Source organism: Pongo abelii, chromosome 3 (assembly GCF_028885655.2).
Source record: "Pongo abelii isolate AG06213 chromosome 3, NHGRI_mPonAbe1-v2.0_pri, whole genome shotgun sequence".
Taxonomy (NCBI): domain Eukaryota; kingdom Metazoa; phylum Chordata; class Mammalia; order Primates; family Hominidae; genus Pongo; species Pongo abelii.
Window position 1 is genome coordinate 27,043,126 of NC_071988.2, and position 23,202 is coordinate 27,066,327.

A 23,202-nucleotide genomic window follows, 5' to 3' on the forward strand; every position below is an offset into this window, starting at 1 on the left:
CAGAATTCCTCATACTGTGCTCCAGAAATAGTTCAGACCTACCTGGCATCCCATCTATACCTGAGTCCTAAACTAAAAACTGAGGTAAACACCCTTCCCCAGCCACACCGAATCGTAAGAAAAGAATATTCTACATAGATAACTTCCCTTCTTTGTCCAAGAAACTTTATTTGCATGGCCAGTCCAGGAGAGGTGTTTTGTGGATACCTTGGCACTTTCTAGGGAAGATACTCATGATCTCTGTGTTGCTTATTCTGTACCCACTTGGACTGTCATCAACTTAAAATAATATAGAAAAAAATTGGCTACTGAATCCCTTTATTTGGGTCATTCCAAATTCAGCCACATCAATCCAGACAGGATGATTGCATCATAAGCAAACCTACCTGTTCAACAATCTATGATGTGAGTTTTGGATCTCTAGTAAAAATACATTTACAGATGCTCCTTGACTTATGATAGGGTTATGTCTGGGTAAACCCATCGTAACCTGAAAATATCATAAGTTGAACATGCATTTAATATACCTGACATACAGATCATCATAGCTTAGCTAAGCCTACCTTACACATGCTCAGAACACGTCCATTAGCTTATATTTGAGCAAAAGTATCTAACATAAAGCCTATTTTATAACAAAGTGTTGAATATCTCATATAATTTATTGAATACTGTACTGAATGTCTATAACTTTTGCACCATTATAAAGACAAAAATCATATGTCAAAACATTTAAGTTAGGAACCGTCTATATAAAGATGTCATAAGGAATAAAAATGGTTAACAGTAATTGTCAGACACTTTACATATGTTATCTCGGTATTCTAAGTGATTTTACAGAGGTGAATTACACACATATGAGTAAATTTACTGCCCATAAGTTTCACTAAAAGGCTAATGGCTATGTGAAGGTGTTTCACGATGTATCCAGGATTAGAAGCCTAAGCTATATGACTCCAGGTTTTGGCTCCTAACTCTGAACTTCACCGCATTTCTACATTGCTCGTTTCTGTTAGCTCCCACCTGGACAACCCATTATTGGTTTGTTAAGGCAAATACTTTTCATAAAACACTCAATAAAGAATCATAATGGTCCCTAGACCCCTGCTTTCTATGAGGACTTAGGTTTGCAACATCCATATACTGACTTTCTAGGGGTGGGAAGCCTTGTAACACATCTAGTTTGCTGCCTCACCCCAGTAAGAATGCAGCAAATGGGACTTTTTGAAGAAAGAGATAAGATCTTTGAAAATATAAAACGGTGGTTGCAAACAATTGATTTTTTGAAGCTCTGCATTTTGTGTTTCTACTAAATTTTTCGCTTAGGATAAAGAGAAGTGAATACTCTATGATGTGAGAAAATCACTGCCTAGTAGACCTGAGAAAAGGCATGGGAAATATCACTTGTAATTCGCTTCCATCCTGTGATATCAGTCTCCATCAAAACCAGCTCATGCCCTTGTGCTATAAAACCTTCTATGACACTATCAGACCAAAGTGGCTATTTTAATTTTCAATGTAATAGGGGGATTACTTACCCCACACGATCAGATACATAATAAAAGCTGCGAGAATCAGTGAAGCTTTGCAGCAATATGTACTGTTTTGGTGATATTTGTTTGTTGTATACTATCGACTTCAACAAAAATGTACAATTTCTAAAATGAGAAAAATATGGAGCAAATCCTTTAAAATGAAAGTAAGTCTAGTAGTGAGAAGGTGTTTGATGAAGTGAATTTCTATTTCATTCTAGGCTTCTCTAAGAGATTCAATCTGCTCATACAAATAAGGATATTGATACAAATGTTAACAATATCTGAAAGTTTATTTTTCATATTTAAGTGTCAATGTGCTAAATGTTTTACATATATTATATTTATTCTAACAACCTAATTAGGCCAATATTATACTTCTCATTTTATACATAAGGAAATCGTGGTTCAGAGTGGTTTACTAAATGCTCAATGTCGTAATGCTATTATAGGTCTGGTACCATTTAAAATCGCATCTATCTGATCCCAAAGATTATACTTTTAAATACTGTTTCTGTACTCTAAACTGAAAACAAGTAAAAGCTGCACTCTTAGTATTGGTTCTTGTTTTCCCTGAATTTATTTGAACTAACTCTTTCTACCCTATTTCCATTCCTTGTCTTAGCTGTTTTCCAACATCCCCATATTAATTTTATGTGTCAACTTGGCTAGGCCATGGGGTGCCCATATATTTCATCAAACATTATTCTAGGTTTTTCCATGAGGTTGTTTTTGGATGAAAATAACATTTAAGTTGTAGACAGAATAAAGCTGATTTCTCTTGCTAATGTAGATGGACCTCACTTAACCATTTGAAGGCCTGAATAAATAAAAGGTCTGCTTCAGTAGGAGGGAAGTTCTCCTGCTCGATTTCCTTTGAACTGAGACTTCAGTTTTATTGTTGTTTTTTCCCTGCCTTAAGACTCAAACTGCAACATTGGCTTCTCCTGGTCTTGAGCCCCCTGGCCTTCAAACTAGAACACCAACATTGAATTTCTTGGCTCTCAGGCCTTCAGACTCAGACTGACACCTAATCATCTGCTCTCCTGGGTCTCCAGCTTGCCAACTCACCCTGCCTCAATAATCATGTGAACCAATTCCTTATAGTATCATATGTCACAAAAGAAGTTTCGGTCCACAATGAACTGCATGTGTATCAGTGGTTCCGTAAGATTATATCATATTTTGACTCTATCTTTTCTATGTTTAGATATGTTTAGTATACAAATGCTTACTATTGTGTTACAGTTGCCTAAAGTATTCAGTACAGTCACATGCTGTACAGGTTTGTGGCATAGGAGCAATAGGCTGTACTATATTAGCCTAGGTGGATAGAAGGCTATACCATCTAAGTTTGGGGAAGTACACTCTAGGATGTTTGCACAATGACAAAATCATCTAACAACACATTTCTCAGAATGTATCCCTGTGGTTAAGTGACACATGACTATAATAAATCTTTCTCTCTCTTGTCCCTCTCTTCCTTTCTCTTTTTCTCTCTCTCTCTCAATAGGTAGATAGATAGTATTGGCTATTTTTCTCTGGGGAAATCTGACTGATACACCATGTGACCCAGAATCTCAATTCATAGAAATATTGTTGATGCTTGTATCCTATTTGGACACATTGCTCTGGCTCTGTGTTGGCACTTCTATTCAAAGGAATCTTGTAAACACTTTAAGAAGTTGAAATAAATAGGGAGGGGATAAAATTAGGCTGTGTTTCAAAAGGCAGAGTGTCATGTTCAGAAACTCAGAGGCAGTCATAGAACTCAAGAACACAGTAACAGGATAAAACCTTTGCCAAAATAGGTTGTTGGGAATATAAGACCTCATGCCCAAAATAGGAACAGTTTTACACTGTTGGTGGGAGTGTAAATTTGTTCAACCATTGTGGAAGACAGTGTGGTGATTCCTCAAGGATCTAAAACCAGAAATACCATTTGGCCCAGCAATCCCATTACTGGGTATATACCCAAAGAATTATAAATCGTTCTACTATAAAGACACATGCACATGTATGTTTATTGCAGCACTATTCACAATAGCAAAGACTTGGGACAAACCCAAATGCCCATCAATGATAGACTGGATAAAGAAAATGTGGCACATATACATAAAACGGAATATTATGCAGCCATACAAAAGAATGAACTCATGTCCTTTGCAGCAAACTAACATGGGAACAGAAAACCAAACACCAAATGCTCTCATTCATAAGTGGTAGTTGAACAATGACAACACATGGACACAGGTAGGGGAACATCACACACCGGGGCCTGTGGGGGGTTGGGGGCAAGGGGAGGGAGAGCATTAGGACAAATAGGTAATGCATGTGGGGCTTAAAACCTAGATGATGGGTTGATGGATGCAGCAAAGCACCATGGGACATGTATACCTAAGTAACAAGCCTGCACATTCTGCACATGTATCCCAGAACTTAAAGTAGAATAAAAAAATGGAAAAATCTAAAGATTGTTCATCTTCTATTTTTTTATCATTTTGTTGTTTCTATTTTACCATGCAGCAGATGTTCTTAACATCAAGGAGCTTGGAAGTCATAGTACAATGTTTTGGGAAATATCTCTATGACCTATTCATTATATTTATATCCAGATCTTTAATTCTCTATGTCTATTTCATTGCCTACTTCTTGAGTTTTAATCTGCTTAAGTTCTTTGAATCAATGCATTGCATGAATTCCTCGGTCTTCTAGTACACGATCTCTGGTTTCGTATAATGCATCCCTTCCAAATTTCTCTATGTTCACCTTCATCCTAGACTTCTAGATCTGCAGTGAGAATATTAAGTCTTTTTGTTTAGAACCAGGATTAAGATCATGCCTTCTCCAAGATTTTTAACCTAATTTTACCCTCAGAGTCGTGGCATTACCCTTAGGAAAGAAAAACAAAAGCTTAAATATATATCCTATTTGACCTATCAGTTTTAATCTTTGCATATGCCAATAGAAGAAGAGATATATTAATAGATACTAGTGAACTTAAAAAAATACTATGGAAAAGGCTTTTTATTCACAGGCTTGGAAAACCCAGACCAGTCATATACATTAATCCTATCCTGTGGTTCCACTAAATGAAGGTATGGTATACTCAGGAATCCAAAAGTATCTCAACTCATTTATGAGTTGGATTCTCAACAGAATTATGAACAGATTATGAATAAATCTGTTGGATTCTCAACAGAATCCAACTCATAAATCTCCCATGAGTGATTTAATTCAGAAGAATGACACCAAGGTATCTTTATGAAGATTTCTTACATACTTCTTTTTATTGCTCTAATCGCTCTCTTTAATTCAACATTTGCATATTTGCAATACAGATGGCAATGCTGATACATCTAAAAGAGTACTACTTTATTCAGCTAAAGTCTTTATCTTTAGTGTTGATTCAGCAAAAAATACCCCCATTTCCCCAAATGTTTCATCCAGAAGTCTAGGGTTGATTTTCTCTATTTTTCCCACTGAACTCTAATTCCTCCAAAAGTAATGGGCTACTTTTTATTTCAAAAATCGATCTGAAGTTTATTTACTCTTTCTCCAGGAAATCTACTCCATTATAATTTTATTATGTTACATCTGGTCTAGTGCAGTAGCCGTCTAATTATTCTTTCTACTTTTGTATTCTTATAATTTATTCTTCAAGGACAAACTAGAATATATTAACATTTAAGTAAAATTAAGCTACTCCTTGGCTTACAACATTCCACTGGATTTGTATTAGAGTCTTATTGCTACTGTAATGATGTACCACAAAATCATTGATTTAAAACAAAACAAATTCATTATCTAACAGTTCTGGAGATCTGAATTCCAAAATAAATCTCACTGGGCTAGAATTTAGGTGTCAGCTAAGCTGCATTGCTTCTGGAGACTCTAGGGAGAATATGTTCTTGCTTTTTCCAGCTTTTAGAGGCTGCTTGGACCGTTTCCATCTTCAAAGCCAACAGTGGAACAGCAAGTCTTTCGCCGTCTACATCATCTGACACTCACTCTTCTGCCTTCTGCTTCCGTTATTGAGGAACCCTATGATTATGCTGAGCTTATTCCTATTTTAAGGTTAGCTGGTTGGCAACCTTAATTCCACTTGATCATGTAAAATAACACATTCACAGGTTGCAGATTAGGATGTAAACATTTTTGGGCTGTTATACTGCCTCCCACAGGCTTTTCAAAAAAATAAAAAATCCAAAAGACTTTTCAAGTTCCAAATTTCCCTACTGCTTGGCCCCTACCCAACTCTCGATCTCCATCACAGACAGCCCTCTCCCTTTGCTCACTGGGCTCTGGTCACACTAACCTTTAGTGACATTCTGATCCAAACAAGTGTCATCTGGCAGAGGAACTTTGCCCTTGCTGTTCCTTTGTGTGAAAGGTTCTGTCACCAGACACTCACAGGCCTGGCTTATTCTTGTCATTTAGTCCATTTCCCCAAGAGAGGCTTGGGAGGCTTTTCTGCCCACTCCAGATAAAACAGTTCCAACTACTACACTCTTAAGTTACTATGGTTTATTCCCTTCATAGAACTTATCACCAGCCGAATTGCCTTATTTGTTTTCTTGTTTAATGTCTTTTCAACCCACTAGAAAGACACATGTGAATATGCATCTCATCTGCTGTTTTAACAACTTTTACCTCCAGAGTTTACAACAGTGCCTTGCTTGTAAATTTTCAAGGCATGTTTGATGAATGGATGATTGAATAATTTTATGAATAAATTTTAAATGAATCTCCAAAATAATCATGCACTATTTTTTTTCTATGAGGAGAAGGATTTACCAGTCTATTTTCCTTCTCCACAGAGCTAGCCATTATTTTAAAAGGAAGAAACCTTCAATTCTTTGCTCCCTCTGGGGTACCATGCATCAATCCTCTGAGGGTATTTTTAGCCCACAACAAAGTTGTCTTTATTCTGCAGTTCCTTAATCCCTTTTTCTTCTGATACTCTGGGAAACAAAAAAGTAGCTGCTCTCAGAGGAATGGGCTAGAGAATTACATTAATTCAGAAAGCAAGAGATTTACCATGTGGTTCTGTGATCTAAATGGAATGAGAAGGTCACACTGTACCTATTCTTAAATTGCATCATTTGCTTCTCCCATTGTTACTTGCATTTTATGCATACTCTTACTTGTGCCAGTTAGCTACAAATTTGGGATTGTAGTCAGTCCACTGCTGCTCCAGATAAATCTGAGGCAAAATCTACTGCATTAGCTCTAATAGAGTCCTTTGCAAGCTTGACCTAACCTGGTCAGGATCTGTTCTGATTGAATTGTAAAGCCTGTTATGTCTCTTGCTGTACATTTCTCTTTTTGCTAAAGTCTTCATGTTTAGTCGGATATACTCATTCCTTCCAAGATCCTGGCCATCTCAGCCCTACCATCTGCCTACCCTTTGAGGTGTTTGGGATTTAACAAAAAATGAACTACTTCTCTTGCCCATGTGAGTAAATGTTTTATGTGATTGAAGAATTTGATGTGGGCAAAGGCCATCTATTTTGTTGTTGTTGTTGTTCAGCAGTACATATTTTGTATATAGCAGGTACTTGTGCTCAATTAATGTTAACTTAATTAATTTATTTATGTCTTTAACACTTAGGGTCTTGCCAGACTTTAGAAGGGATAAAAATAATTCATGTTTATATGTTTAAAAGGAGAAAACCCACTTGAATTGGTTACTAACCAGATATTTTACTCCAAACTGTACATAAGGTACCGACTTTTAATTTTGTTCATATTGTTAAAAATAAATATCCTACTTGCTGCCATGTTTGTCATAAGGCAAACATCCTACAGGAATTTCCATTTACTTCTTTACTTGTAAGAAGAGTATGAATATGAAAGCTATATTTTATTGTTTCAGGTAGAACCCTGGCAAGACATACTACAAGCTTGCCTACAGTACTCATTTTTGCATTAATCTCAATTTTACTGGGACAGATTCCATTGTATTGGAAACTCTCTAAGGAATTTGAAGTCTGGGTCAATTCTCTGTTATATACTTGAGTGCAGTATATGATATTATATAGTCCTACTGTCCAAGGAGCTCAAAGCACTGGATAAATATCATCCTGTTGATCGTATTCACTTTCCTGAACAGTACCTGGCAAGCAGTGGTATCACCATTTAGCAGTGAGATGAAGCTATGGGAACTAAAACACAGAGGGATTTGAAAGACCAGTAAGAAGGACAAAAATACCTCAGTCACAGAGTTTAGGTAAAAGCTTTCCTGAGTCCTTGAAATATACCTTTTCTCTCAATTATGTTATTTCTTTAGCTCTAATTCTTAAAGACTCAGTTCTTTTGAAACTTATTTATTTTGATTTTTTAAAAATATAAACATTTATTTTAAGTAATGTTTTTGATTACAAGCCTGGAAAATATATCATTATTCCTCTTGACATACAACTTCTCTGTGAAATTCATCTAGTTTTGCCCTTTCTTCTTATGATTCATTAAGAATCAGAGTAATGTCTCTTAAAATAACTTCAGAAATCATTGCATCAACTCCTGATGCTACTGAAAAGAAAGGTAAAGTCCAAGGTAAGTATGAGATTTGCCCACAGTCACATTGTTTGATAAAAGCAAGGAAAATGCTGGATTCAAGGCTTTCTGCCTTGAATGATTGTATCACTATAAAATACTCCAGAAACAGCAGGAAGGAATTATATGTAAAGGCCATCATCAACTGTAGGGCAGGGGGAAGATATTTCTGACTACCTCTTTTTTTTTTTTTTCAGTGTGGGTTTTGTTGTTGCTATTATGTTCTTTTTCCACCTTTGTATTCTTATTATCTAGCATAAGTCTTGAATGAATGAATGATACATTATTCTTATGACAAAAGATGCTAATGTAGATATATTAACATCATTAATGGCTTCAGACATCTTAAAATAGACACTGTATGACTGCGGTTTAGGTTATTCAAAACTACTTTAATTATTGCAAAGTGTTTCATTGAAATATGCTATCTCTTAACTTCTTGGTATTATCTCAATCAATCATGGGTCATTCCATGGAATTAATAGGGGAATACTTAAGACTTTAACAGAGCAAATAATGCTTTAACTACCTTATCCAAATGTCTTAATACAGATAAAAGCAGATTATGAAATGCATCTGTAGCATCTTTGAAGATTTTTAAATAATAGGCATAGAATAATGAGTGTTTTTTTTTTGTTTTCACCAATATTATGTTTAATCAATTCCTTACTACCCGAGGGACAGATGATTCAAACAACTTTTTCTGTATATTGCCATTGAAACTGAGAGTACAGATCATTGATATTCTTGTGAATGACACAAATATTGCCAAATTTCTGACCATAGACAGAACCTAATGTTAAAACAATGACATGAACATGCCTATTTCAATAATTCTTACAGCAACATTCACAATTTCCTTATCTCTTTTTATTTTTTAAAATATTTAATTACTTGAAGGATAAGAGAGGGTCTCTTCCAAAAATTTCAATACCTGTGAGCTTAACATTATAGAAAATAGTAATGTGAGTATATGTATTGATGGTACTAAATCTAGTTAGGTAACAAATATATTTGTGGTAGTAGATCTAGTGAATTAATAAGTCTAATACATTTCACCTTTACCTTCATTTGTATTGTGTCACTTTAAGCTGTTACATCTAGGCTCAACTTCTGGAACAGGTTTGTTTATATTTCTGCTTATGTTCTCTCACTTTATCACACAATTCTCTATATAGTGGTTAAATAATTTCTCTCCAATACAAATATAAACATGTCATTTTCATGCTTAACATTTTTAGTAGCATTCCTGTTGTTAAATGATTTTTAACATGGATATGGGATAAAATGACTGCCCATCACCACATAGGGTTAAAATTAATGCCAAATATTTTATCATGGTGTGAAATTACACTTTCATCTGTCCTCTGCCTCACACTCAGTCTCTAGTCTCACCACTCTACTTTATATGTTTTTCTCCAGAAATAAAAACATCTTTACAGTTCTCTAAAAACAAAAATCACATTGTCTATGACTCCCTACTAGAAAATTCTCTCTGCTTGGAATGTTCTTTCCAGTAATGTCTAGTGGGATGAATTATCCATTTTCCCCTCAAGCACTGTGACTCAGTGAAGGCTTTATCTACCTCTGAGGCTTCAATACTTTCATCAGATATGCACTTTAAAAATTTTTTCCTGTTTATTTAGTAAGAATTCAGAAAAGGCTGATTATGTACTTTAATCGCTGTGCTTGCACACCATGCTGAAGTTGTTTGTATACATAACATTCTCCTTCATTAGCATGTGAGATTCTGGAACAGAATCCGTCTCATATCAACTTCTGACATTCTGGGACATAGCTCAGTGCTTGGCAACTAAAAGGATCCTCAGATATAGATACTAAGTAAACCAAATTAATACATGTCGAATATGTGAAATTAGTACATATGACAAGAATTTCATGGACATGGTAATTTTAATTTCAAGACATTTCTAGATGTGGTGATTGTTAGGTTTTGAAGGGAAGGCGAGGGTTAAAGAAAGACACAAAGAAAAAGACAGAGAGAGAGAGAGAAACAGCAATTGCAGGCGTTTATGTCCAGCATAAACCTACAGAGGTGGGGGACCAGCTTAAAGCCAGTGCCTACTGCTGCTTACAGGCTGGTGTGCTTAATAGGTATGAGCAGGAGGGGTCTGGGCAGTATGTCTTGCTGCCCGGCAGGATATTGATAAGATGTCCCTATGATCAGGCAGTTTGGCCCTTTTTTCGGTGGGATGTGATAGGATGTTCTTTGAATCTTTGCCCAACAGGATATGATAGGGACGTTCCTTTGGTTGGACCATTGCCCAGCAGAGTATGATGAGAAAGTCAGCTGGTTGGGCAGGATATTTCTTGATGGCCCAAAACCCCGTGGAATGTTTCACTTTGACCAAGGTCTGCGAAATGCTCGGGGGCTTACAAAATGGTAAAGTTTGGACTAACAGTAATAAGGGTTTACTGTCATTTTATTATTAAATCAAAATAAATGCAAAGTTCACAACTCACTAGGAAATGCCTTCATAGTGGATTGTTGCTGCTGAGTGATCCCTAACCAGTGACGGATTACGCAAATCTCAAATGAGGCTTTGCCCTGGGTTTTAGAGGAATTAGATACTTTTTACACTATGCTATAAATGCCTACCTTCATTTTATGTCTCCAGAGGGCATTTGTGTAAAACATGCTGGTTAGTTGCCCTTACCAAAAAGTGAGTATGTATGTGTATATATATATACATATATATATATATATTTGAGCCTGGATTGTATTCAAACGTGATAAATGAAAAAAGCAACTTTCTCTTATTACTATTTTTGTCAGTATCAATAAATTTTCTAACTACTGTCATACATTCTAATTTAAAAGCACGTGTTCCTCCCAAAGAGGAGAACTGAGAATGAAAGGCAAGCTTTAAATGTAGACAGGTTTACTCTTAGAATTACTGCTGAGTATATAGAAAAATGAAATGCCTTTAAAAAGTTCAGCAAACGTCTGATAAGAAATAAAGAGGTCAGAAAATAGTTTCTCCTGATAAGCTTACATTTTATACATATTTCATAGGGAAATAAATTCCCTGGATATTTTTAAAAAATAACCAACATGCATTACTTAAAATTAGTTTCCCATAATTGATGACTTTTCAAAATGTAACTGATGGACTTCCCTATTACTGAATAAAATTAGCAAAATCCCTAAAATAAAAACTGCAAAAACAAATAAAAATGATGATCTCTTCCTATCCCCATCTCTGTCTCTCTCTCTTCATATATACAGATGGGTGTCAGTGTGTGTGTGTGTGTGTGTGTGTGAGAGAGAGAGAGAGAGAGAGAGAGAGAGAGAAGAGATAATATTTTTGAAGATGAGCTTGCATGGAAGACAGCTTGCAAAATTCAGATTCTTCTAATATTGTCTTTGCTGTGAAAGAAGATGGAAAGCACATGAGTATCTTACATTCTTGCAAGGAAGATACAAATTTGGCACTTCATGTCTCTTTCTGTTTTCAGAGATTTATCTGGAAAGGAATGGAAGATGTGTGCATAAGAGATGATGGATTGAGTTATTGTATGTAAAAGGTCACATTTAGGTTCCTCTAGGCTCAAGTACAGGTTTCTGTTACATATGTATGTTCCGTTTTCCTATATCTTCGAAACACACTTATTGAGTCATTTATATGGACCAGACACCGTTGAAACAAATATAAGTAAAAATCAGCCTCATCCAAAACAGCCTCTTAGTTTATTGGAGGAGAGAATGAGTACCTTATACATTTGAAGTGTTATGGTGAAAATTTGAACAAGTTCACTTGGAACACAGAAAAAAGGTACCTAATGATGCTCTCAGATGCTGTAATCAAGAGAAGAGGATCAAAAAACTGATGTTGGGTGCTTGATTTAGGCTACTGAAGCAATGGAACACCATTGTAGAAAAAGTCAATGTAGTATGCAAAGAGATGGAATAGAGTAAGAGTGGCATATTCAGAAAAATACTCTTTTATTTGAAGTGACAGAAGACTCTTATATCTTTAGGATGATGGTAGAAGGCAGAACTAGAATTAAAGACAATTAGGTAAAGATAGTTCCTTGGATAGACAGCATGGCAGGAACTGTGAAGAATAATGACTGAAACAGTCATGAGACAGAGGCCTGGCCATGCAAGACTGTGTGCCATGATAAATTACTTCAGATTATCCTGTAGGTGAACACAACCATGAACGAATAACTAGCAAAGGAACACCATAATCAGGTTTATATTTTGGCATATTAACCATACTGAGATTGGACTAACATACTGAGATTGGACTCATAACCATACTGCATACTGAGACGGGACTAACAGAGAATATCAGAGTCATGAAACCAATTTGGAAGCTACTGCACTGGTTGCAGCAGGAGATTATCAAGATTTGGATTAAAGAAGTGAGGGTGACAATAAATAAAAAGGGGTTAATTTGACATGCATGTAGAAATTCATTGTACATAGAACTCAATGCATGTATGCAGGGAGTAGGTGAAGAGAAAGGAGTTGTATCTACTTTTTTTTGTTTTTATTTTAGTAACTGGGTAGAAGATGTGGTAGAAAGTGTAGTAGAGATAGTAAGTTTAAGATAATTATCAATGCTCCCAGTGCTGCCATTTCTGAGTCTATAGAACTGTTATTTAGGTTAGAGTGCTGTCAATTAGTACATATTTGTAAGTATTAAGCATATTTATTAACACTACAGAGGTACTTACATTGTTCCAGAGGAGGGTTTAGAACAGTTAATTAATTTTTTATTATTGTTGCAAATAACAGCTTTGAGAATCAAATAAATCTATGACTCTTACATCCAAAATTTTGCATTCAATATCAGGAGAGTCACATACTTCTGAGAATATTTGTTGGCCCTAGGTTAAGAATCTCTTGAGTTTCACGAAGAGGAGAAACATTAATGAAGCTCTTAGGGAAATACTCAGTAAGCCATTAAAAACATTGATTTTAGTGTTGGCTGTAAATGTTTTCTGTGATAAGTTCATCTCTGTTGGATATTTCTTTTAAGGAATAAATCAATCATTAACTTCATGAATTAATGAATTAGTATATATATCCTAATCTCTCAATGTATAAAATATAACTTTTTAAAGAGAAAACCATGAAAAATTATTCTCTAAGTCAGGAGATTGTTTTTATTTTGTCACAAATTATAAGATCTTCAAGAAAATTTAGAGTGTTACTTGCCTGAAGCCTAAACTATGTTTTTAAAAAGCCCATATAAATAGTACTACTATCTGATGCTTAATTAAGCCCTTTGGCATGACCACCGCCAAGCTCCATGCCAATATAAAACAATTTATTCCCAAGCTAAAAATAGCTCTGACTAAATTGAAATTGACAGACAATGAACCAGTGGTTAGGCAAGTTTAGTGAATACCATGCCCCAATTTTGTTAATGAAGGTATACATCATGCACCAGTTTGTACATTATTTGTTAAGCCAGGAATGATGCCAATTTATATAGCCTGTGCCAAGATCTATAATTTAGTCACTAAAGAGCCGACACATGCTGGAGACATCATAATGTGGGGAATCCTGAGCCTTGGAATAGAACTGGTCCAAGAAGAATTCCCACCAGTTTCTGAGTTTTCTCATCCCCTTCACCCCCCTTAATTAGACCATTAAAGTCTAATTATCTTAATTAAAATAACGTTTCCAAAATACCACATATTGAACACACACTAGGCGAGGGACAAGATAGGAACTGGGAGTAGAAATCACTAGGTGAAATTCTTCCTACTATTTGGTTTATTTCAAACTGAGAGTTGTCTCTTTCCACAGTTACATTTTTCTCTTTTTTTTTTGATAAAATATCTCTTCCAATAAAAATGCAAAGATCAATAAGTAAGAGAAGACATGATTAACAGTTAAAAAAAAAGCACTTTTAATTTTACATAGTAAAAGTCCAGAGGAATGTAGTTTCTTTTTTTTATTATTTATTTATTTTATTATTATTATACTTTAAGTTTTAGGGTACATGTGCACAATGTGCAGGTTGGTTACATACGTATACATGTGCCATGTTGGTGCGCTGCACCCATTAACTCGTCATTTAGCATTAGGTATATCTCCTAAAGCTATCCCTCCCCCCTCCCCCCGCCCCACAACAGTCCCCAGAGTGTGATGTTCCCCTTCCTGTGTCCATGTGTTCTCATTGTTCAATTCCCACCTATGAGTGAGAATATGCGGTGTTTGGTTTTTTGTTCTTGCGATAGTTTACTGAGAATGATGATTTCCAATTTCATCCATGTCCCTACAAAGGACATGAACTCATCATTTTTTATGGCTGCATAGTATTCCATGGTGTATATGTGCCACATTTTCTTAATCCAGTCTATCATTGTTCAACATTTGGATTGGTTCCAAGTCTTTGCTATTGTGAATAGTACTGCAATAAACATACATGTGCATGTGTCTTTATAGCAGCATGATTTATAGTCCTTTGGGTATAGACCCAGTAATGGGATGGCTGGGTCAAATGGAATTTCTAGTTCTAGATCCCTGAGGAATCGCCACACTGACTTCCACAAGGGTTGAACTAGTTTACAGTCCCACCAACAGTGTCAAAGTGTTTCTCCACATCCTCTCCAGCACCTGTTGTTTCCTGACTTTTTAATGATTGCCATTCTAACTGGTGTGAGATGGTATCTCATTGTGGTTTTGATTTGCATTTCTCTGATGGCCAGTGATGGTGAGCATTTTTTCTTGTGTCTTTTGGCTGCATAAATGTCTTCTTTTGAGAAGTGTCTGTTCATGTCCTTCGCCCACTTTTTGATGGGGTTGTTTTTTTCTTGTAAATTTGTTGGAGTTCATTGTAGATTCTGGATATTAGCCCTTTGTCAGATGAGTAGGTTGCGAAAATTTTCTCCCATTTTGTAGGTTGCCTGTTCACTCTGATGGTAGTTTCTTTTGCTGTGCAGAAGCTCTTTAGTTTAATTAGATCCCATTTGTCAATTTTGGCTTTTGTTGCCATTGCTTTTGGTGTTTTATACACGAAGTCCTTGCCCATGCCTGTGTCCTGAATGCTAATGCCTAGGTTTTCTTCTAGGGTTTTTATGGTTTTAGGTCTAACGTTTAAGTCTTTAATCCATCTTGAATTGATTTTTGTATAAGGTGTAAGGAAGGTAGTTTCAAAGGTAGTTCAAGAGCTCAAAGACATCATCAAGCTGGGGGTTCTCACATTACTGCTGTACCATATTCATTATGTTGATTTCCCTTTCTTAGATTACTTGTCCCCTGATCAAAGGATGGCTATACCAGATCCAGGAGTGGTCATGACTTTCAAAAGTAGGAGGCACTAACACCTGTTGCAAATCAAATATTCTTGACATGAATAAAATATAACATTTTAAACTAATTTTATTTAAGCTTAAAAGTACATACTTTTCATAGCATTTATTGCTCTGTTATATTTTAATCCAATTCATGCATTCAATTATATGATACAGTATGAGCTGAAGCAATAATTTGTAGATCTACATCATTATTTTTAATTAGGGAGCATTCATCTAGCAGAAAGAGAATATTCACATGTATAGGCAAGCAACCCACAGCATATGCAAATTCAAGCTAAAAAATACTGAGACGTGTAGCTACATAATACATACTTATTCTGAAAATAATGTAATACATACTTAAGCTTGATTCCCTTGCTTTTACTCCTAGGGACTTTAGTGGGGATATTTACACTTAACCTACCAATTGCGTTCAAGGACCCTTTGGGTATTTTGTGTTATTCTCAGAAATAACATTATGCTACTTTGTCATCACTACAAATGTTCATTTATTATTTGTGATAAAAATCAGTAAAATTTGAATAAGAATTTCACTCATACTACTTAATCATCCTATTCCTAGTAAGATTTAGTAAGTCCATCTAATGTTGGTTGCTGTAAACATTAATCATAAACCTCATATCATATTATTACACAAGGGAGAATAAAGCTTGCCAGTCACATTTACATAGACAAGAAGAACTGATACAAATTTTTAATTGCTGAGAAAAAAATGATTTGATATAGAAGCTTAATCCAGAAAGCAGGAGTGATCATTATTTTAAGCTGTATAATCAAATAGCTTTGAACTGTTCTAGTTGGGTGAATTTGGGAAAGTTACTTAAGTTTTCTATGTCCCAACTTTCCTGTCAGATAATGGGGAATATATCCTAATAATATTTTTGTAATTATTACAGTAGTTAATAGTCATGAGATGCTGAGAACAGAAGCTGGAACTGGGCAGGCCCATGGCAACTCTTAGGCATTACTCACTGGCTCTTTAGCCATATCATTTTGCTACTAGAGGTAAGAAGACCTTGGTCTTGCATACATTTTTTTTGATCCCAGGTCCAATATGTGTAAAATGTGAGTAATAATTCCTGCACTTTCCACTCCAGTGAGTTATGTTGAAAAGCAAATACAATAATGGATCCGGGAGTCAAGTGTCATCAAAAGAGTAGCTTTATAGCAAGACAGAGCTGGTGTCAAATCCTTGTTATGGGATTATTTCTTCAAGGAGCGTCTTGAATGAGATTGTTAACATACGAATCTAATCTTACAATTTTGCCTATAGAACCTTTTAATTTCCTTTCCATTATCCTTGGAATGAAATCAATAATTCTCTAATTGATAGGTAAGGCCCATATAATGTGACCCCTTTCAATATTTTATTACATGTCATGCCATTTCCTATCACCTGCTAGACTCCAGCCCCATCCACTGCCTTTCTTTGATTTCCTTCTCCTTGCCAGAAATGTCTCCACATTGAGGTTTTTACACTAGTTTCCTCACTTGAATTGTAATTTTTCTTCCATATAGTTCAGCTTTTTGACTTTTATTTACATTCAAGGTCTCTTCTTAATTGTCACTTTCTCAGTTATTCCTTCTTTAATCTCCTAAACTGAATTAGTTACTGTTTTGATTTCTCATAGTACAATTTATTTTGCTTCATAACATATCACAGTATGTAATTCCATATTGTTTGAATGAATATTTGCTTGTCGCTCTCTTCTGCTCACTCACCATGCTTATTTAGACAGCAGCTCTATCCCCAGGTTCCAACACAATAGACTCCTAATAAATAGTATAGTACTGAAAGAATTTGCATTATCCCTTGAACCTTATTGTCCTCATTGGAAAAGATGAATATTAGTAATACTTACCTTGAAAACAATGTGTTTTTATATTGAAGATAATGTGTGTGCAATACATTTCCTTTAAGCTATCAAAAAAATAAATATCATTAAGAAGCAATTGTATAAGATACAATGCATTTTAAAATAATGTGGTTCTTTGTTGTTGTTGCTGTTGTTCTTTTGAAATGGGTGAGATCAACAAAGGAAACAGAAACATGACTATTCCCCCATGGTACAGATTTAAAATAGATTTTATTGCGGTGGGGGTGAATTTACAAGCAGTGACGTCATAGCACGCATATGATCCCCTAAGTTATTATTGACACAAAGAGGGGTGCTCAGGCCACACTGGATACAACATGGAGAGAGTTTCAGTTGTGAATAAAATTCTACATATTCATGGGAGGTCAGGGATAATCTAGGCAACCGGGCATTGTGGGAATTCTTTGGTGAAGGAAGTGGCCTTGTTAGAATGAGGAACCTTCAGAGCCCAGTGGCTGGTATCAGTCTCTTTTTCTTTTGAGTTAATTCAGCTGAGCTAGTTTTTGCAAAGTGAGATGGTTAATATTAGGTGTCAACTGGGTTGGACTGAAGGATGCCTAGATGGCTGGTAAAGTATTGTTTCTGAGAGTGTCCGTGAGGGTGTTGCCAGAGGAGACTGATATTTGAGTCAGTGGACAAGGAGAGGAAGACCCACCCTCAATGGGTGTGGGCACTATCCAATCAGCATAAGAAAGTGGGATAACCTTGCTTGCTGAGTCTTCTGGCTGGCTCCTTCCTCCCATGCTGCGTGCTTCCCTCCACTCCTCTTGCCCTTGTACATTAGACTCCAGGTTCGTAGGCTTTTGAACTCTGGGACTTGCACCAGTGGCTTCCTGGGAACTCTTGGGCCTTTGGCCACAGACTGATGGCTAGACTGTTGGCTTCCCTGGTTTGAGGCTATCAGACTCAAACTGAGCCACTACCATCTTCTCTCTTCCCCAGCTTGCAGTCTGCCTATTGTGAGACTTCACCTTGTGATCCTGTGAGCCAATTCTGCCTAATAAAGATATCTGCATCTAGCCTACTTGTTCTGTCCCTCTGGAAAACCCTGACGAATACCCGAAGGTACCAAAAGTGTGGAGAAAATGAACTATCAGTGGCCTTCAGATTTGACTCTCATCATTGAGAACATAATTCCGAATTCTCTGTGGCTAAGATTCTGGATTATTATTCGTGGTGCTGAACATATCTTCAGTGCTTCCCCTTTGTCTCTACTACCTGGTCATCCAGAGATCTTTCTGCAAATCACTTTGTTTTATTTCTTTTTTCCATTGCTAATATCAAATGCCATATTTAGCCTGAGAAAGATGATGCTCAATAAATGTTTACTCAGTAAAACAATTATGACTCATTCAGGGAGGAAGTAAATTCTAATGATTGCGTTCTGGAGTGAGTGGGACAGCTCAGAGTTCTGATGCCAGCCATGTGTTTTCTGGCTGTTTGACCGTGGACAATTAAGTTTCATTTTCTTCATTGAAAAGCATCATAATGGTGCCCAATTCTTAGAATGGAAGGGGAAATCAATAGAAAAATAGATTTTTTTAAATGCCTAATCATATTCCTGACATATAAGTAAAAATAAATTAAAGCCCTCACTGTTAGAATTTACTCTTCTATTAACAATTCTTAGGTATTAGTCTAGTTGAAAGATGTGTGTATGGTTTGAGATATGAGAGAGATGGTGTGTGGCAAAGATAAAGGGGTTCTGGGAATGTTGATGAGGAAGGGGAGCACATTGGAAAGGAAAGAACAGAGAGAGCCCAGACACTGAGACTACAAGGACAGAATTTTTGGAATTGACTCAGTAATTAGTACTGTGGATTCTGAAAATATGTCACCAAATGGATGTGCTTTGTATTTAATAAGCCAGAAATGTCTCTTCTCTGCTATTAATGCCAAGCTACTCTGGTGGAAAGATTGTGAAATTGGATGATTTTTAATAACTTTACACACAAATCCTGATTACATTTCTCAGATCATTTTACCAATTCCTTCCTCTCCTTGATGTGTGCTAAGAAAATGTTTATTGCTTATGTTAAACTTATAAAAAAAGGAACAGCCCCAAGTGATAAGTAAAGCAGTTTAGTCACACAGGTCTGTAGTTTTCCAGTCTCATAATTATTTTACCTGTGTCAGTATTCCTTGTTTTTGTATTATGGTGGTTAAAAACATAGTTTCTGGAGTTAGTCACTTTTTGGGCTGTTAGGCAAAGCCTGACCTCTCTAAACATGTGTTCGCTCCATAGTAAAATATGAATGATAAAAGCACGATCACATTGGTTTGTAGTGAGGCTCAAACTAGATAATGTCTGTGAAGAGACTGGCACTCAGCACATAAATAATTTTGGCTTTATGATTATCACTAGAGTAACAACCTGTGAAATTCTTTCATATTTATCATTTGATTGATTGTTAAGAAAATACTTTGAGGTAAATGTAACTCATATTACTTATAGAAATATGAATTATATATTTATAGAGAAAGAAACTGAGGCTTATGAAAATTTATCTTACTCTTACCCTTGTTTGCAGGAGATGGCAGAACTGAGAATTGGCCAGGCATAAATATCAAGAATCTATGCTTTTTCTACTTTAATATTAAGTGTGTGCGTATGTGTGCACATGCGCATGTGTGTTTTACATGCTTTATATACCTGAAACATTGAGTTAGTCATTGGCAAGTCTGTTAGTGGAAAGTATGAAGTATAACATGTTAATGATTTGGTTCAGTTCCATCAACCTTTATTGAGCATCTAGTGTAAGTAATGGAAGAAATATCTGAATAATAAAATCTTTGACCAAAAAATTCATATTCTATGTTGGGAGACAATCATTTATAACCTAGACTGATAAGCACAATATGAGTACATCAGACAAATTGGCAAATGGAAAAAAGATGTTGACTCTGCCAGGGATGGGGTAAGATGAAATGAATGATTTCTGAGAACAGTTATGGAGAAGGTGACCTGAGGCAATGCTTTAAAGACGGGCAGAGTTTCTTACATGGGAGGTCATCCAAGAAAATGAGAAATATTGCTAAGAAATGGAAGTGAAAGGAACATTATTTTGAAAACATTAAGAAACTCAGTATTACCAGAATTGATACGTAGACATTTGGCAGGATGGTAAGTAGGAGTTAGATAAGTATGAGACCAAAATATACAAAGATTTTTTTTTTTACTGAAATGCAAGTAAGATCCACTAAGAAATTCTGGATATTCCCAGTGCAGAAGGGATACATTTTCTCCTCTCTGTCTCAGAAATTATCAAATTAGAAATCCTGATTATAATCTCAAGGCACTAGGTCGCTGATGTTGGGTAATTCCAAGAGCAGAAGGTCAGAGATCATGCCTTATGATCAGAAAGTCTGTCTCTGATTTACTACACAAGGATAATCCACCTTGTTTTACTTCTTCAGGATCATTTAGGGAACTAATGGTGCAATGTCAAGCATATAGATGTGGTTGATAGAAAAATACGCAACTGGTTAGTGAGCTCTCACAGAGAGAGTTAAATGGAATGTTTATGATTTCATTTGTAGCTAGCAGAATCTTGGGAGTTTGTGAAATCCCTTTCAGAGCCTCAATTTAATAAAAGTCATCTAATTAAAAACCTACTAAACAATACTTTTTAAAGCTATTTCTTGAGCTTAATTGAATGTATGCCTTTACTTTTCAAAGTTTTCCCAGTTGACTTAAAATGCAGAGAAAACAGCTTTTATTGTGACAAAATCTAATAAGAAGTCAGGTATGTTTCAGTTTATTGAGAAAATTAAACATATAGGCAACTTGAAAATACAAGCTTATAACCATACTGAAACTAATCATCAATAAATATTTCATAACAGCCTTTCAAATTAAGCAATGTTGAGACTCAGAGACTCAGTCTCTTGGGATTTTGAATTTGATAGAGTCATTTTTGGACCATAAAAATTTCAGTTCTATACCTACAAGGACTTCACATATACATCTGCTCTTACATACTGCTTACTGAATATATCTGACTTCTTCAGTAGATAATTCTGAGACAAAGCATCCCTTGTCTGACAAACAGTGCTGCAACTCTATTCATTAATACTTTTTTATGTTTACAAAGGGATTACTGGCATGACAATAAGGCTCATTATTTTCAGAAGCTTGTGACTATGCGGGAGAATTTATATGTACTTCTGTGTGATGAAGAATTGGACGCAGTCTCCTTGGAAGCTGTGCACCAACAAAAGATGAAGAATAGACAAGCCCTCTCTTCATCAGGTAACAAATCTGGCATCTGATCACAATTGATGGCTTATCATCTACAAGGAACCATGCCAATACTGTGTTAAAAGTTTTAACAAAATTAACTTAAAATCACTCTCAATATGTATTTTTTCATAATACTGAGCATATACAGTTTATTCACAGCCATACAAGATGAAATTGTTGCATGGAGACAGGACTATGCTCTAAGACCATTTTTGCTCCATGGCAAGTTTCTGGAAAATGGTTGAGACTACAATCACATTGTATATTTGATTGATTTGGAAATCTTCCCTGGAAATAACAATCATTTATTGAAAAATAATAATGCCCATACAGGAACTTATTTTGTGAGTCTTACCTCTCAGGCTTTTTGGCTCATCATCAAACCATTCTTCTACCAGACTATACAATTAGGCATGTGCTGTATTGATGGACAGTCTATACAGTACATGAACACAGTAGATGTAAACACTGTGCTTGAAGGCTCAGCTACTATGTCATATGACATGAATAAAAGCATTTAATGGGCATTGAGAATGTTTTTTCCTGTCTTCAGTTTTCAGCATATCTCCCGAGTCTTCTTTCAGCTTCTCTACCTGGATTCCTGCTTCAGTTTTTGGGCTCTGAGAATTTCTCACTCTGTCTCGTTTTTTGTTTGTTTGTTTGTTTCCTCTTCATTCTAGCCATGCATTTAAAAAAATGACATAAACATATTTTATGCAGAATCCTTATGTATTTTGTAGTTTATTTTGTTGCTGTGGGGTTTTTACAGGGTATACAATTTCCATGTTTTCATGAATTAAATCGTCACCTACTTTTAGCATATGAATAAAACTTTGGGGCTCAAAATGCAATTATAGCATTTTTTAATCATAACATAGATTTGAACATATGCATTTAAATATTATAAGCTCATATGTAAACTACCAAGATAGTTTAAAAAGTAAGCACAGTATAAGACTGAAATCAATATCATCAATATCATAATATAATTTATATTGCTTTTACCTAACATACCTAACTGATAATTATTAGAAGAAATTTGCCTTTTAAATTCTCAAGACTGTGAGAGAGAAAAAAATCATTTTAATGAAACATACAAAGCACGTTCATTATAAGACACAAGTGAAAAGCAACGTATTTTTGGGAAGATTTAAAATGAGACAGAAAACAGAGATAGAAAAAGAAACGTGTGCTTAGGCCTCATGCATGAGGTTTTTCCTTAAGATTTAAGTTTTACTTGAGATATTAGAAATATTTTCTCAAAAATTACTATACCATCAATCAATGTAATGCATCTGATTAACAGTTTGATTTTTAAAAATCATATGATCATTTCAATAAATTTTTAAATAAACTTCAATAATAGTACATGATGAAAATATTAGTAAATTGGGATTAGGAAGAAAATTTTATTTGGAAAAGTACATATTTTTAAAGACTATAACCAAAACCACGCTTGATTTTGGAATATTGAAAAGTTTTTCTTTAAATTCACTACTAAGAAAAATTTGTTCCATATGCCTATTTCTATTTTTCTTTGAACTGGAAACCCTGAACATCTCATTAAGGCAACATAAGTAAATAAATTTGTAGAGATTAATAAAAAACAATAAATGTTATTATAATTTTAGATGATACTATTGTGTATAGAAAATTTAAAAACAATCAATAGATACTACTAATTTTATAA

The 23,202-nt window shown here is 35.3% G+C and overlaps 1 long non-coding RNA gene across 2 annotated transcripts in view; it reads left to right on the plus strand.

Annotated features, from left to right (window-relative positions):
• The first annotated feature begins 9,901 nt into the window (after positions 1-9,901).
• The window catches only part of LOC129058933 (uncharacterized), a 92,530-nt gene continuing 79,229 nt past the window's right edge, over positions 9,902-23,202 (plus strand). For both annotated transcript variants that reach the window (XR_008524387.2, XR_008524388.2), the window contains exons 1-2: positions 9,902-9,998; positions 21,364-21,521. This is a non-coding gene — a long non-coding RNA (uncharacterized LOC129058933). The remainder of the gene's footprint in view (positions 9,999-21,363; positions 21,522-23,202) is intronic.